The sequence below is a fragment of the Muntiacus reevesi genome, chromosome 2, assembly GCF_963930625.1.
Source record: "Muntiacus reevesi chromosome 2, mMunRee1.1, whole genome shotgun sequence".
Lineage (NCBI taxonomy): Eukaryota > Metazoa > Chordata > Mammalia > Artiodactyla > Cervidae > Muntiacus > Muntiacus reevesi.
In genome coordinates this window covers 261,202,117-261,220,334 of record NC_089250.1, presented here as the reverse complement: position 1 = coordinate 261,220,334, position 18,218 = coordinate 261,202,117, and the positions used below count along the sequence as shown (strand labels likewise).

The following is an 18,218-nucleotide window of genomic DNA, read 5'->3' as shown; positions in this document are numbered from 1 at the left end:
ACAACAACAAAAAAAACCCAAAACCAATGGATTAACAAGGAAATCAGAAAATACATCGAGACAAATGAAAATGAAAACACAATTTTTCAAGATCTACGGGATGCAGCAAAAGCAACCCTAAGAGGGAAGTTCAGAGCGATATAGGCCTTCCTCAAGACACAAGAAAAAAAAAAATCTAACCTAACCTATTACCTAAAATAGTTAGAAAATACAAAGCTCAAGTCAGCAGAAGGAAGGAAGGAAAACTCAGAGTAAATTAAACAGAGATAGAATACATGTAACTCTATGGCTGATTTATATCAATGTATGACAAAACCCACTGGAAAAAATTAAAAAATAAATAAATAAACAAACAGAGATAGAAATAATAGAAAGGTCAATGAAACCAAGGGATAGTTTTTCTGAAAAGATAAATAAAACTGATAAACCTTTAACCAGGCTTACCAAGAATGAGAGGACCCCGCAGGTGCATGTGAAAGTGAAAGTGAAGTCGCTCAGTCATGTCCGACTCTTTGCAATCCTGTGGACTGTAGCCTGCCAGGCTCCTCCGTCCATGGGATTCTCCAGGTAAGAATACTGGAGTGGGTTGCCATTTCCTTCTCCAGGGGATCTTCCTGACCCAGGGATCGAACCCGGGTCTCCTGCATTGGAGACAGACGCTTTAACCGCTGAGCCACCAGGGAAGCCCCACTGTGCATGTGCACACACACAAATAAACAGGAAATGAAAGGAGAAATAACAGCTAATACCACAGAGATACAAACAGTCACAAGAGAATACTGTGAAGTTCTATGCCAACAACTGGACAACAGAAGATATGGACAAGTTCCTAGATACTTACAATCCACCAAGACTGAAATAAAGAAGGCACAGATAATTTGAACAGATCACTACAAGTGAAATAGAATCTATTTTTTTAAAAAAATCCCGGCAAGCAAAAGTCCAAGACTAGATAGTTTCACTGGGGAATTCTACCAAACATATAAAGAAAAACTTACAACGATCCTTCTCAAGCTATTTAAAAAAGTTGAAGAGGAGGGAACACCCCCAAATTCATTCTACAAGCCACGATTACCTTGATGCAAAAGCCAGACAAAAACACTACAGCAAAAAAGGACATCACAGGGCAATATCTTTGACGACATAGATGCAAAAATGTTCAGCAATGTATGAGCAAACCAAAGTCAACAATACATAAAAAGGAACTATACACCATGATCAAGAGTCACTATACACATGATCAACAGGAACTATACACCATGATCCCAGAGTCACAAGGATGGTTTGGCATACACAAATCAATGTAATACACCAGATTTTAAAGGGGAAAAAAAATCACATGATCATCTCAATAGACTAAAAAAAAAAAGTAACAAAAACATGTAACAAAATTCAATCTCCATTTATGAAAGTGGGCATAGAGGGAACATATCTCAACATAATGAAAGCTATTGAATATTTATTACAAACCTAAAGTCAACATGACACTCGATGAAAAGCTGAAAGTCTGTCCAATAAATTCAGGAACAAGACAAGGGATGGCCACTCTCATCACTTCTATTTAACATAGTACTGGAAGTCCTAGCCACAGCAAATCACACAAGAAAAAGACATAAAAGGTATTCAGTTTGGAAGGAGAGAGGTAAGACTGTCACCATCTGCATAAATCTACACCCAAAAACTACTATAACTAATAGATGAACTCAGCAAGACTGTATGATACATATACAGGATTAATGTTATACAAGATTAAATAACATTAATGTTATTAATGACTGTAGGATTAATATACAGGAATCCATTGCATTTCTTTAGTAAATATCACAAGATAAAGTTTTTTTAAGTCCTATTTAAAATTGCATCCAAAGATGCCTTAGTCATGTAGTAGTTAGGTGGGGAAGGGAGAAGAAGTATTCTGTAGTCCTAAGATTAGGTCTGTAAGTCTGTGATTCTAGACTATAAGCTTCACAAATATTTCTCAGATTCCAACCCCTTAGGTTGCACAAGACGGCCAGAGTGGGCATTTCCCTTCACCCATGAGACTTGAGCCAGCTGAAGTTAGATATTTTCTTCCTCCAGGTTAGTGATACTCTTATAATACCCTAGCAGCTTCAGCTCTGGTTAGCTCGGCTGCCTGAGGGCAGGTCTTGTTAAGAGAGCGCTCTAGCATACTTCAAAATAGTTCTGGGAATTCCTTGGTGACCTAGTGATTACTGCCATAGCCTGAGTTCAATCCTTGGTCGAAGAACTGAAATCCCAAAAGCCATGCAACATGAAAAAAAAAAAAAAGGTTTTTTTCCCTTCCCCAAGCTGGAAGCAAAGGATTTCCTTTTCCTCCACATTTAATGTGGGAATCTGGTCAAACTCCTCCAGGTAAATTCCACAATATCATAGGTGCCCCGTTATAACTTCGTCCTCCTCAGAGTTAACTCCCAGACTGTTCACACTTATCCTCTAACAATTTGTCAGCTATAGTTTAGGTTTTCCTGCCCCAGCGCTGGTCCCCACAATGCTTTCCCCGTCTCTGTTCCAGCAAGCAATGACGTCACCGACTGATATCTGTCTCTCTCTCCTGTCTTGGGGGCGGCAGTATGCCCTGTGTCCTCCCCTCTCTTACAGGCATTCAGGAAGAGTTGCTGGCTTTTCAACCTGTTCGTCTTTCTTATTTTTTGTTAGAATTGATTGGCAACTTCCAAGCTCCTCACATGCCAATTAGAAGTCGAAATTCTGAGGTCTGCCTTTTTCACATCTCATCACGTTCCCTCCCTCAGAACACATTCTGTCTCCTCTCCAGCACTATTTCCTTCCCCAGGCCACCTGATGGCTCCTGGATCAATTTAGCAATATTCTTTGTCTATTTCCTAATTCATTAAATTCATCAATTATGACATTTAGCAGAAAGCAGTCAAATGACAGGTGTCAGCTACAAATCGGCGCTTGCCATCTACCTCTCCAAGGATTATGTCCTGTGCTGCAGCTGCTACTGACCTTCAGCAGCCCCTGCAGGGAGTCCAGGGTGGAGGGAGGAAGTGAGGCACTCTGTTCTCGGGGAAATCTGGCAGGATAGGCCTTCAAATAGTTAGATATTTTCAGGAACTGACTTTATGAACCCAATTCTTGTGTCTCCCCATATCCAGAAAAGCACTAAAATCCTTCATGGTGACGACTATTCCTCATGACTAGCAAAAGTTTCATGAGACTAGTAGACACCTTCTAGAAAAAATACGTGCTTGATCAACTCATACTTCCCTTTCATCAAAATCACACATATACTGACCTTCCCCCCTACCTCTTTGGAGCAGTTTCTCAGAGCTGTCTGAGGTGCTATCTCCCAGGCTATGATCCTCTTTTGCCCCGAATGAAAACTTAACTCGCAACTCTCATGTTGTGCGTTTTAAGCCGATGTGGGTAATGAGATTTAATGATAGAGGTGGCAGATTCATTTCAGGTGATCCTACCTGGAGAAGGCTAGCCACCACCCACTGCCTCTCCCGTAGGTGGGAGATACCCAGAACTGAAGATGGGGTGCTGTGAGGTGGGACCAGGAACAAGGCAATAATTATGCAACTGAGCAGGAACCTGCAGGGCTTCCCCTCCCTGCCACCCAGAGACAGATCCTGCCTCCATTTCCCTTGCCTCTTGTTCGCAGGAAAGTTTTAGCCTCCTAAGTCTTCCCTCAGTTCCAAAGAGCAAATTTAATCAGAGAATGAGAAAATTCAGAAACAAAAACCGACAACAAAATAAACAGTTAACCCATAAAAGGAAATGAAGGGCCTCTCGGTCCTCCTAAAGGGCCATGGGTGATATATCTGGAGCCGTATGTGTGAGCTGTTTTGCAGACACTAAAACCCCACCAGGTGGAAGTAGTTAACCACATGCTGACCAGAAGCACGTAGACCTCGGACCAGTCGGAATGAGAAGGTTGACAAGGTTAACTCCTCAAATACCACCCTGTCAACAACCAATCAGAAGAATGTCCACGAGCTGATGCCTGCAGCCCTCTCCCTCACCCCCATCTTAACAAAAGCTTCCCGCTGTCCATGCTCCTTGCATGGCCTCATGTTGCAGAGCCTTGCAATAAACCCTGTATTTTCCTTCACCACAATCCAGTGGCAAAAGATTGGCTTCCCTGTGCCCTGGGCAAGCAGACCCAAGTCTGGTTCAGTAACAATACACTGCATAAAGTTCTGTACACACAAGACTACGTATACTTTCTGATACGTCATACGTGCAAATTTAAATGACCGTATTTTTAAACGTAATCATTTGCAAGACTGCAGAGTACCTACCTCGTATTGTGGCTTGGCCTCTGGGTTCAACTTTAAAGAAAACACTGGCCTTAGGAAACTCAGAGTCTGAAAAACGAAAGGACCATTTTTAAGTCACAGAAATACAGGGATAATGTGGTAACCGCTATAAAAATGTACCACAGAGCCTAGCTGTGGCCTGTGGACCAGCAGCATCTGCGTTAACCTCGGAGCTTGTTACTATTAAGGCAGAGTCTCAGCCAACGGAATCACCATAGCCATGAAATCAAAATCAGCAGTTTAAACGTCCCCAGGGAACTGAAAGGTACATTCGAGTTTAAAAAGCGCTGTCAGAGAGAGCCACGCAAGTATAAAATCTATCCGGACCCTGAAACAGCCCTGTCTCCCTCCCTGCTGGCTTTGTTGAGTAAAATCTCTCCCTCTCTCTTCCTCTTCCCTCTGAACCAGGAGCTGAGTTCTAAGTCCTCCCTCCTCCTCATCTCTATGCAAAATACCACGTTCCCCACCCCCCTACACCGCAGGCTCTCCCCATTCTCCAGAGTGAGTTGAATTCAGGTGGGTGATGAGTTGGTCCCTCTAACCACTCACCTCCAAGTGACCTCCTTCCCCAGCCTGCCTTGCACACGCATTCAAGACATTGCCTTCACCTTGAGTGGGTTCAGCTGTACTGTCTTCACTGTAAACATCCAAGTCTGAGTCAATGCTGGCCCTTCCCACTGATATGCTATCACTGCTCCATATATCCAGCTGTTTCTATTCTGTCTTTTATACTCTCCCTTATTACTATTTCTCCCCCCCCCCCGCTTGTTTTTAAGATTTTTTTTTAATGCGGACCATTTTAAAGTCTGTGCTGAGTTTGTTACAGTGTTGCTTCTGTTTTATGTTTTGGTTTTTTGGCCGAAAAGCATGTGGATCTTAGGTCCCTGACCAGGGAGCAAACCTGAACCCCCTACACTGGAAGGCAAAGTCTTAACCACTGGACCAGCAGGGAAGCCCTTTTTCATGTATCTCAGTCCCTCCTTCTACCCATACCCCATCCTCAACCTTCCGATAGAGACCATCTCCCCACTCTGACCGTCCCGTCTATTCCTCTCTTCATCTTTCTGTTATGCACGGACTTTTCAATGTACTTTTGCTCACTCTTGTCCTGGTCAAATTCAGCATATGCCTCTCAAACTTTAGGTAGGAGGAGCCTAATTCAATTAACAGCTGATATCTGAAGGAGAAGATGGGACATGTTGTATCAGGAAGAACCAAAATTGGAGCTCACCTCCTCTGGAATCTCCTTCAAAACTTCTTACAGCCCATAATTCCCGTTCTGCAATTTTCTGATTTGTCTGAACTTCTGTACTCTTTAGTAAGTTCCATGGTGGCTCAGACAGTAAAGTGTCTGCCTGCAATGCAGGAGACTGAGGTTTGATCGCTAGGTCAGGAAGATCCCCTGAAGAACGAATGACAACCCACCCCAGTACTCTTGCTTGGAAAATTCCATGGATGGAGGAGCCTGGTAGGCTACAGTCTATGGGGTCGCCAAGAGTCGGACACCACTGAGCGGCTTTACTCGCTCTCTCTCACTCTGTACTCTTTTCCAAGAACCTGGGCACTTAAATTGTGATATTGTTATTTATAATAAGAAATACATATGAAGTCTTGGTTCCTGTTCCTGGCACAGAGCTCTAAGCATAAAACCCTTGGCATTTCCTGAGATGAGCCATAAAAGTGCCTTTTACGTTCGTGAGGTGACTTCTGGAGAGTGGATCACTTTGGGAAGTATAAACAAGTTAACAATATTAATTCTTCCAATCCATGAATACTGGTTACTTTTCCATTTGACTGGATCTTCTTCGATTTTCATCTGTTTCCTGATTTTTATAAATTTACATGTACAAGTCTTTCACCTCATTGGTTAAGTACATTCTTAGGAATTTTACTTCTGTTGCTGCTGGAAATAGGAGTGCTATCTAAAATTCATTCCAGATAATCTGTGGTTTGTGTACAGAGATGTGCCTAATATCTGCAGATTCTGTATCCTGCAGCTTTACTAAATTGATTAGTTCTGAACTTCTGACTCTTTGGGGTTTCCTACACACCCAAATATAAAGAAAACTCCTCCTGCTTCTCCTCTAACTTCAATACTTCACTTCTGGCTCCAGGTTGTGTGTGGGTTTTCCCAATGCCAAGCAATTCTCACACACCAGCTAGGAGTTCTACAATTGTAACGCAGTTCTGACATGATGGACCTGGACCCAGCATCAGATCCCACAGATTAAGAGTTCATTCCTGTACTTCCTGGAGGTCTGGTGGCTGACAGTCCACCTTGCAATGCAGGGGACATGGGTTTGATCCCTGGTCTGGGAAGATCCCACAGGTCGTGGAGCAACTAAGCCCATGCGCCACGACTACTGAGCCTGTGTTCCTCAACTACGGAAGCCCGGGGGTCTAGAACCTGTGCTGCACAACCAGGGAAGCCAATGCCATGAGAAGCCCAAGCAATGCAATGAAGAGCAGCTCCCACTCGCCCCAACTAGAGAAAAGCCTATGCAAAGCAACAAGACCCAGCACAGCCAAAAAAACAAAAGAAGAATCCGCTTTGCCATGCAGGGGATGCGGTTTCAATCCCTGATCAAGGAACTAAGATCCCACATGCCTGGGGGCAATTAAGCAAAGATCTCATGTTGCTGCAACTAAGACCCAGTGCAGCCAAGTAAGTAAATATCAAAAATAATAATAAATTATAGTACAGTTTTCCGCTTAGCAACCATCCATGTTCCCAGCATGTATAGTCACATCTCACACTCCAGCTATGATCAAGGTTTTCCTCCCAGGGAAAGGCCACATAATAACCTGCAGTCTCGGTCTCTTTGCTGGCAGATGGAAAGCTCTTGTTGGCTTTGCTTGTCTCACATGGAGCAAGATGAGCAGATCTAGGTTCAGTCCATCTCTGCAGCGTGGCAGTGCTTCCAGACCCACTCATTTCATAGACTGAGGTGAAGCAACACGCGGATATCAGCATGTTGAATCCAAACATCTTGCAAACCTGTAAGAGTGGGGGAGCACAGATAGGTCTTATTTTAATACACCCTTCAAATTCCCATAGTGATTTCTATGGGGCCATGCCTCATCTCAGTATCCTTTCAGAGGCCAGGTAACCATTGCCCCTCTGCCTGACGACATAGCCAAGCCACTGGGCTCCGCCAATGAGCCAGTAAAACCAAAATGCAGGGATGTCCCTAGTGGTCCAGTGGCTAAGACTCCATACTCCTAATGCAGGGGGTCCGGGTTCCATCCTGGCCAGGGAACTAGATCTCACATGCCGCAACAAAGATGGAAGATCCCACATGTCACAACTAAGACCCAGCACAGTCAAATACATAATTAAAAAAAAAAAAATGAAGTGCAGGAACCTTTACCACTGTTTAATACTTTTATCCTGCTAGGAGATGCATGCAGTGCAGCCCACTGAGGTTGTTTTTAATTTCCTTTGATCAGAGTGGTGGTCTTTCCAAGTGAGATGCTGTCCATTGACCTTGGAACTGTGGTCCACAGATCTAGCAGCTCTTCGTTGGCCAGTTTGAGCTACACATACAACACTATCCATGTCACGATAGAATCCAGTGGGTCCTCGCATGGTTCCAAAGTGAGTCCCGGGGTTAAAGAGGCTGCCTGATCATACCTCCTCCTTGCATCCCCCAGGCAGCATGTTCTGGTATAAACCATTTTCATTTTGTTACACATTCTTCTAAGTACAGCCATTCCCCTTAGAGCATTTCTTCATCATCCAAGGTATCATGGCTATTTCAGGTCCCAAGATTATTTCAAATCCTTTAGTCAAAGGGAAAGTTTCCAGTGTATCCATTAGCCAGCTAATATGAATAGCAAGCTTGAGACTCCCCTGGTGGTCCAGTGGTGAAGATTCCCCCTTGCAATGCACGGGACACGGGTGCAATACCTGGTCAAGGAACTGAGATCCCATAAGCTGCGGGGCAACTAAGCCGGAGTGCTGAAACTAGAGTCCGTGCGCCACAAGGAATATCCCACGTGCCACGACGTGACCCAATGTGGCCAAATAAATATTTTTTTAAAGGAATAGCAAGCTTGCCTCTCAAGCGGAAATTCTCTATTCCAATGAATCACCCCTGGGACATGCAATGTTACTCATTCTTAGTAGGCATTTTCAACTAGTAGTGTAGAAGGGTGAATGTATGTGTCTTCTGTATTACGGTACTTGGTAGGGGTACCATTTCCCAGTAGATACATACTGTCCACCCTGTAACACAATCAGGGAAAGGAGATGCAATCACTTTACAAAAAGGCTGTTGAAACGTAACTGTTCGCCTCCAAACATTCACACTATTTCAACCAAACCTTTCATTCTTAACTGTAGTCTCCAACAGGATTCGATTGCCAGTTTTACTTTTTTAGGTAGGGGGTGTGTTTCATGACCTGAGGTAATATCCTTTCCCATAAAGCATTCAGGCAAAGGAGACACAACTTCTTTACCTACTGCCTGTTTAAATGTTCCACCTTCTGTAATCCCATCAGCCCTTCATGTTCTCAATCTCACTACAGTTCATGTCAGGACTTCACTGGGTTCTGGTATCCCAGTGGGTGGGTCTCCCACATCAAGGAGACCTGGAAACTACTCTTTCCACCACTGATCCTTTTTACTCACTGTTGTGTAAAAGGCAACACTTCACTTCTCTCCCCAGTGAAGAGACCCTGACTCTGTCAATCTTCATTTGGATCAGTCTGCCTAACCTATGCTCAAAGTGATGGCAGGTCAGATTTCTATTATCATCTTTGACTTTTAAATTTTTTCTAAACTAGAGAAAACAGAGCTGACAGGACAGTTGGGGAGTCCTTTTGGCCCACCCAACCTTTGTAGTACTGGATTACAACCTGTTTTTTTTTTTTTTTCAACCTTAGTTTTAATCGAGTTCCATTTCATTCATTCCATTTCTTAGTACCAACATAGTGATTCATAAACTGGTCCACAGAAGAGAGTGAAGAAAGAGGCAGATCACAACAGACTGGTCAGTGGCAGCTTAAATGAACAAAGAAACTTAATTACAAAGCTCATCCTGGGTGGACGCAAGCCAAGTAGGTTTCCACATTCACCCACCAAATCTTAAAATGTTTATATGGAGGCCATAACTGGGTTCAGTCATGTATTCAGTCCAGGTGGTCTCAGCAACAAAGTTACTCTCTCAAGACTACGTCCTTGTGACAGCTCCCGCTATGGGAAATGCAGGCAGAATGGACGTGCAGAGGACAGAAGATGGGGTGAGGAGTCCTTCACTGGCTAGGTCCATCTCACAGGTCAACAGGCAGTCACATCCTCTGGTCAGCCATGTGGGTTTTCACACCGTAGGTGACTGCCAGTGCTTGATGAAGCTGCAGCATCAGCTCCTGCTCTTGAGGGCTCAGGCATGGATGCCTCGAAGTTCTGTCAGCTGGGATTCACGTGCAGGAAGACTTGGGGTGTCCTCAGTGGCAAAAGCTTCTGGTGTCACCGACAGCCCCAGGGCTCCTTGGTGAAAGTGGATAAGGCCTGCCTGCTCTTCTTTGCTCTAGTGTGAGGTCACAGCCAAAGGGATCAGTCTTGGCTGCAAGCTATGTGGTGACACAGTTAAAAGGCTTCCATTTCCTATGGGCATGTGTTCTCGTTTGTGTCTGAAGGCTCCCCTTTTCTCCCTGTCCTCGCCAACATTTCTTGTGGTCTTTCAGATGACAGCCATCCTGACTGGGTGTGAGGTGACACCTCACTGCAGTTTTGATTTGCATTTCCCATGGTAAGCTGTGTTGAGCATCTTTCATGTGCCTATTACCCTGCTGAGTAGTAACTGAACTCCAGAGCTCTCCCAGAGCTATTTTCATCAGTGGATAATTATGAAATCATTGGGGTTTTTTTTTTCAGGTACAAGTGCTGGGACCTCGTCATACAATCTATTGCTAATGTCACACTCTTAAATGTTTTTCTTTTTTTTTGGGGGGGGGGGGTTGTTATTTGAGTGTTTTTTAGCTGTGCCGTGCGGCATGTGGGATCTTAGTTCCCCAACCAGGGACTGAACCCATGTCCCCTGCACTGGAAGTGTGGAGTCCTAACCCTTGGATCACTGGGGAGGTCCCTAATTCTTTTTGTTTCAAAGACAGAGATGGCCCATGAAAAACAGGTATCTTTACATGGTATTAATGGAGATAGCTCAACTGGGCAAACTAGGAGAACTAGCCAGTTTCTGCTATTTCTCCAAAGACACCTGATGACTGCCCTTTATAGTGAAATTTGGTTGAGGAGGCCCTTAGAGGACGGAAGGGAGCCGCAACTATTGAGCCCGAGTGCTGCAACTACTGAACCCCGCACACCTAGAGCCTGCGCTCACAGCAGGAGAAGCCACCACAAGAGAAGCCCGAGCACCACAACCAGAGAGCAGCTCCATCCCCTGCAACTAGAGAAGATCCCATGCAGCAACAGAGGCCCTGCACAGCCAAACATACACAGATAAAACCATCTTTAAAAGGTATCGGGTCACGGAACCTCCTCAGGACTGCAGCTGTGCTCAGCATCACCGTGGTGCTCAGCGCCGACCAGAGGCCCCCAGCTGGAGCACTCTGGGAGGAGGTACTGATCCAGGCTGCTGGGGTCATCATCCCCAGGCAAGTCGTATAACTGTATAAGCTCATCCACATCATAAGGAATGGAGGCCCAAGGAGGATCAGCGTCTCTGAGACCTATCTGTGGGAGGTGATCAGTCCGGAAATTGCAGGATGAAGGGCATGGAGGGGCGGCGGCCCCTTCACACTGCTCAACGAAAGAAAGCGCAGGTAGCTGGTGATGAGAATCATCTGAAAGGCTGAGACTCGTGGGATGAGTGCTTCCTGAAGTGCCCGGTGAGGGCATCTCTTCCTCCTTCACGGAAACAACCTGATGTGGGTCTCCTGGTGACACATTTTGCCGAAGCTGATTCTCCTCCCGCCTCCTTTTGACACGTTGGTTTTTAAACCACGTCTGGAGAGGGAAGAGATGAGCAGGTTAATAAGAGGGGGAAGCATCCAAAGGAGGATCCGCATATACTCCAGAAATTTGGTTGTTTCTGGTATATGAAAGTTACTCTCACACGTCTTCACGTTTAATTTGAGTGAGGAAAATTCTATCCTCTCCTGGTCCTGGAATCCAGGAGGCAAAGGGGGCTTAGGATTGTGCTGCCAACTGGCGCGACAGGACAGACTGCTTTCAGCCAAAAACAGGAGGTATATTTAGAAAGTGGATTTTGTCTTGGTGGATACTCTGCATTCTCAGAGAGGATTCTGAAGCCTGAGGATACGGGGGTGGGGAGGGGGGAGTAGCTTGGGGTGCCTTCAGGAATCGTCCAGCGATTATGCCCTGAGTACTCTAAGGGAACTTAGCCACAAGGTACATAGATAACTGAATGTTGTGATTAAGGAGAATCTAGAAATAAACAGGAACAGACACAAATCCATCACCAATGGATCTCATCTAGCATTGTGGATCTGGAGTTCAAATTCTAGCTCTACTGTTTATAATTCTTGGAACATGATTCCTCTCTGTGACTCTTGGTCTTAAAAAAAAATGTGGAACAAATATATAAAATACTTAACATCTGTCCTGGCACACAGCAGTTTTTCAAGCAATGAGAACTACATGATGACTAAATGTGTGTGAAATTCTGGGTTAGGTGTGCTATCTAGCCAGAAAGAGACAGACCTTAGGGGCATACCTTTATAACTGACTCGTCAAGATGAATAGTTGAAGCAAGTGTTCTTATGAGGATCAAATGTGGGTACCTGGTCCTTTCAAATACATCTCTTAGTGCTCCTAGCTGTTCTCCATTAAAGCGTGTGCGGAATCGGTGAGTTGAATTTTGCTTTTCTGTTAAAAGATAACAGATGAAAATCTTTCCTAAAAAATACTTCCAAGGGAGTTGCCCATCAGTCCAGTGGTTAAGAATCTGCTTTGCAATGCAGGGGACATGGGTTTGAGCCCTGGTTGGGGAGCTAAGACCCCCACGCACTGCAAAGCAACTGAGTCTGTGAGTCCATGTAACCACTAGGCCCACATGCTCTGGAGCAGGCACACCACAATGAGAGAGCCCATGCACCACAACCAGAGTCTTTGCATGGCAATAAAAGATCCTGCAGGCTGCAAGTAAGACCCAATGCAGCCAAATAAATATTTTAAAATATATATATATATTCAATAATAAAAGTAGTGGATAAGTCACATACAAAGCAAGCAGAAAGAGTAAAAGACACAGTAGTAAAATCAATTCAAAATTAGCAACCTGTCAAGAGATACATGAAATAAAAAGATGTAAAATGCGTCATACAAATATAAAGTGTGGAGGGGGTTAAAAATACATAGACTATTATATATGTGAACTTTATGGTAACAACAAAGAAAACACATATTAAATACCTAAAGAAAATGAGAAAAGATAAACAGAACACTAAAGAAAACAATCAAACCACAAGGTAAGAGAGAAAGAGAAGGAGGAACTACAAAAGAAGCCAGAAAATAATTTTTGCAATGGCAATTACACATCTATCAATAATTACTTTAAATGTAAATGGAATAAACTCTCCAATCAAAAAACCTAGACGGCTAAATGGACTTTTTAAAACTTCTATTAATATTTGCCTTTTATATGCTGTCTATAAGAGATACACTTCAAAACTGAAGACAGAGAATGAAAGTGAAAGGATAAAAAAAGATATACCAAGCCAAGGGGTCAATCCTAAAGAAAATCAACTCTGAATATTCGCTGGAAGGACTGATGCTGAAGCTCCAGTACTTTGGCCACCTGATGAGAAGAGGTAACTCATTGGAAGAGACCCTGATGGAGAAACAGACTGAAGGCAGGAGGAGAAGGGGAAGACAGAGGACAAGATGGTTAGATGGCATCACCGACTCAATGGACACGAGTTTGAGCAAACTCCAGGAGATGGTGAAGGACAGGGAAACCTGGTGAGCTGCAGTCCATGGGGTTGCAAAGAGTCTGACAGGACTAAGCGACTGAATAACAGCAATGCCAATGGGAAGGAAAAGAATGCTGGGGTACCAATACTTGTATCAGAAGAAGTATACTTTAAAACAAAAGACTGTAACAAAAGACAACAACAAAAAAAAGGTCATTACAGAAGGATAAAGGGGTCAATCCAACAAGAAGATACATTTGCAGACATTTCTGCCCCCAGCATCAGTTCAGTTCATTCGCTCAGTTGTGTTCACTGAGCGGACACATGACTCTTTGCGACCCCATGAATCGCAGCACGCCAGGCCTCCCTGTCCATCACCAACTCCCGGAGTCTACTCAAACCCATGTCCATCAAGTTGGTGATGCCATCCAGCAATCTCATCCTCTGTCGTCCCCTTCTCCTCCTGCCCACAATCCCTCCCAGCATCAGGGTCTTTTCCTATGAGTCAGCTCTTTGCATGAGGTGGCCAAAGTATTGGAGCTTCAGCTTCAGCATCAGTCCTTCCAGTGAACACCCAGGACTGATCTCCTTTAGGATGGACTGGTTGGATCTCCTTGCAGTCCAAGGGACTCTCAAAGAGTCTTCTCCAACACCATAGTTCAAAAGCATCAATTTTTCGGCACTCAGCTTTCTTCACAGTCCAACTCTCACATCCATACATGACCACTGGAAAAACCATAGCCTTGACCAGATGGACCTTTGTTGGCAAAGTAATGTCTCTGCTTTTTAATATGCTGTCTAGGTTGGTCATAACTTTCCTTCCAAGGAGTGAGTGTCTTTTAATTTCATGGCTGCAGTCACCATCTGCAGTGATTTTGGAACCCCCCCAAAAAATAAAATCTGACACTGTTTCCACTGTCTCCCCATCTATTTCCCATCAAGTGATGGGACCAGATGCCATGATCTTAGTTTTCTGAATGTTAAGCTTTAAGCAACTTTTTCACTCTCATCTGGACATAAATATACAAAGTAAGTATTAAAGAAATAAAGGGAGAAATATACAGCAACACAGTAATAGTTGGGGACTTTAATATTACATTCTTAAGGAAATTATTTTCAAGATAAAATTCTCTATGCAGTCAAATTTATCCTTCCATGGATACAGAATGGAACAGAATGAGAACAGAATAAAGATACATTCAGATACTCATAGGTTCAACCAACTTATTTTGTGTGCTACATGAGGATACAGTTCAACTCAGAAAAATAAAGAACAAGAGGGAGGGGCGTTCCCTCGTGGTCCAGAGGGTAAGAATCTGAGCTTCCCATGCATGGAGGTATGGGTTCAATCCCTGGTCAAACACTAAGATCTCCCATGCCACCCAGTGCAGGCTTTGGGGGTGGTGGTAACAAACAAGGAGGAATTTGTGTGGATGAAAGGAGAATCCACACAAGAGGATGACAAGGGGAACTTCCAGGTTGAGTCCTATACAACAGGCCTGGAAAACAAACAGAGCTGATTCCTGGAGGAGGAAATGGCAACCCACTCCAGTATTCTTGTCTGGGAAATTCTGTGGACAGAGCCTGGTGGGCTACAGTCCATGGAATCCCAGTCAAGACATGATTGAGTACACATACATGTACATCTGCAACCAATATAAGAAATAAATTATTGGTGTCCAGAATACAACAAAAATGTTCCACTAAGCCTCAAAGGGGGAGAAAAACACTAGAAAAATGCCAAAGGAAAGAAGTAGGAAATTAGCAAAAGAGAAAAGCAAAACAGACTTTAAAATAGAGTGAAGAGTCTCAATTTCATTGGTTGATAAAGAAATGGAACTGGATCAAATTTCATGTACCCACTATTAAAAACAAAAGAAGCCAAATGGAGTCACTTATGCTCCACACTGCCAACAGACTTAATTTACAATTTCAGCTCTCCCAGAAATGGAATCTTAAGCCCATCAATCAGTAATTGGTCAATCAGTACTAGTTAGGTAACTGTCTGATAGACCCCTGCTATCCCATAAGGGAAGTAACCCTGCAATAATCTGATTTCCCACCTTGTATAACCTAGTTCCTATTCCCTTCTGCCTGTACAATACAAATCATTCACTTGACACAGCTCCTCTGAACTCCTTTTGATATGCTAGACTGGATCCTGCCTGATTCATGAATCACTGAATAAAGCCAATAAAATCTTTAAAATTTACTCAGTTCACTTTTGTTTTCTGAACACCACCAAATGGTTGACATTTAAAAGTATGACAGTACCACTTGTTAAAAAGAAGGTGGAGAAACAAAAACTTAAATTACTGGTGATGTAATTTTCTACTACACATTATTCACTAAAGGAATGTTGCCTATAAGCTTAAATTATACATATAACAGCCCATCTCTGGGAACCCTCCCAGGTAATGATCATTAAGCTAAAATATCTTTGTTTACCATATAAGAAGTATCTAGACCAGGCTCACCTGAGAACAACTGCAGGAAAGTCATTAACACATTCCCTCCGGAGGTTGATGGGAACCAGGAAATGTCTGACATTACTTCCTCCCCTTTTAGAACATAAGAAGCCTGAATTGTAACTCAGACATGGAGGTTCTTTGGAACTCCAGTCCACCATCCTCTTGGTCTGCTGGTTTTCTGAATAAGGTCGATATTCCTTGTCCCCACAACTTGTCTGTGGACTTCACTGGGGATAGGAATCTGCTTGCCAATGCGGGAGATATGGGTTCGATCCCTGGTCTGGGAAGATTCCACATCCCTCAAAGCCCCTAGAGCCTGTGCTCTTCAACAAGAGAAGCAATGAGAAGCCCCAACACCACGACGAAGTGCAGCCTCCACTCGCCACAACTAGAGAAAGCCCTCGAGCAGCAACAAAGATCCAGCACAGCCAAAAACAACAAAAAGAAAATCGTCTGTCGATTTATTGACCTGTCATGCAGTAAGCACTGTTTTTCAAATACTCCCTGTTGGTATAACCCAATGGTTCCCAAAACTGATGAGCCAGTATTGGCAACGCTCAGAGACTACCACAAACTCTCACCTCGGTTGATCACAACCCAACTACTCCACCTCTAGCAACTTCAGCATGCATTGCCTTTACCCAGCTTACCTGCCATGAGAAATCCTTGAGAAGCCAGTGATTCAACCAGATGTTGCCTGACTCTGAATTGTAGTCTTATATATCTGCTGGGTTTAGAGGCCTAATATTTAAGCAAAATTTTAACAAAATCATGCCCCCACCCTACCCCTCCCTAATGCCACACCCTCCCATCATCCACTCAACAGGATTAATGAGAATCTAGTCTGTGCCTGGGGTTGTCCAGGGTCCTGGGGATAAGGTGTGAATCCAGATTTCATTTCTGACCTCAAATAGTGGAGGAAAATCAATCAAAGTCAAGGAGGACATGGATAAAATGTTCAACACTGTCACTCACAGAATAAAAATAAATAAACAGGATGCTGGGAGAAAGAACAAGTTGGTGAGACACCTGAAATCAAAAGGTAAAGAAGGGGTTTTGTGGGTGGGCCGCTCTCGGTGTGAACTGGGGGTCAAGAATGAATGTCTAAGGGACAGCTTGTGGAGGAGATGGACTGCCAAAGCCCCCCCAACATCAGGTCTTCCCAGCCTTCCCACACGAGATAGCAGCCGACTTGGGGGAAGAATTTGGCAGAGCTTGAATCACAGAGGTCCTTGTAACTTAGGTTAAGGAGTTTTCGAATTTGGGATAGCTGAAAGTCCACGGACAATTCTAAGCAAGCGAACTTAACAAACTTGAATTGTTTAATTCAAGACTTTTTTGTTTTTGGTCATTTTGGGATCTTTGTTGCATCTTGTGGGATCTTTTGTTGAGACACACGGGCTCAGTTGCCGCGCAGTATGTGGGATCTTAGTTCCCTGATCAGGATCGAACCTGAGTCCCCTGCATTGCAAGGTGGATTCTTAACCACTGGACCACCAGTGAAAGTGAAAGTTGCTCGTGTCCGACTCTTTGCAAGCCCAAGGACTATACAGTCCATGAATTCTCCAGGCCAGAATACTGGAGTGGGTAACCATTCCCTTCTTCATGGGATCTTCCCAGCCCAGGGATCGAACTCTGGTCTCCTGTATTGCAGGCAGATTCTTTACCAGCTAAGCCACCAGGAAAGCCAGGGATTCCACTGGACCACCAGGGAAATCCTCAAACTAAATTAAAAAAAATCATGCTGCTCTCTTGCCTCTTAGCTTCCCTTTCCCTGACCTTTTGTTCATTTTTTTCCCTCTCACTTTCATTTATTCTTCCTCACAATGTTTTTCTCTGCAAGAGGTCTTATGTATTTTGGTGAACATATGTAAACATTCCTGTATTTTCTGAGGAATTTTTCGCAGGACCCAGATTGGGAGATTACGCTTTCTCAAAAACCATATGTAGCGTGTTGAGTTTGTCATGCACTGCGCTGAACTGGTCACTGGAGCCTCCTACACTCTAGCTATCCACTTAGGGCTTGTAGTGGTTTTTTGTTTGTGTGAATAAACTTTCTATAATGGAATAATTTTAGATTTACAGAGAAGTTGCAAAGATAATTAGAGAGTTTCCACAAACAATTCATCCAGCTCCCTCTAATGTTTAATGCCTTACATACCCAGGTACATTTGCCAAAACCAAGAAATTTACATTGGTATAGTAACTAAGTTTCAGACTTTCTTCTTCTTTTTTGCTGCACTGGGTCTTCGCTGCAGCATGCAGGCTCTCTAGTTGTGTGCAGGCTTAACTGCCCTGAAGAATGTGGGATCTTAATTCTCCTATCAGGGACTGAACCCATGTCCCCAGCACTGGCAACAAATTGTAAACCTCTGGACCACCAGGGAAGTTCCCAGACTATTTTATCTCTCACCAGCTCTCCCCTAATGTTTTTTTTTAGACTTTTTTTTTAAGGACAGTTCCAGGTTCCAGGCAAAGCTGGAGTAAGAGAGTAAGACAAAGAGATTTCCCATATACCGTCTGTTGCCACACACACATAGCACCC

General features: G+C 43.8%; 1 non-coding gene across 1 annotated transcript; it reads right to left on the bottom strand.

Moving 5' to 3' along the window:
* Positions 1–610: 610 nt before the first annotated feature.
* On the bottom strand, positions 611–683 carry TRNAW-CCA (transfer RNA tryptophan (anticodon CCA)). The gene has a single exon. It is a non-coding gene; the product is annotated as a tRNA-Trp (tRNA).
* Between the last annotated feature and the right edge of the window lie 17,535 nt (positions 684–18,218).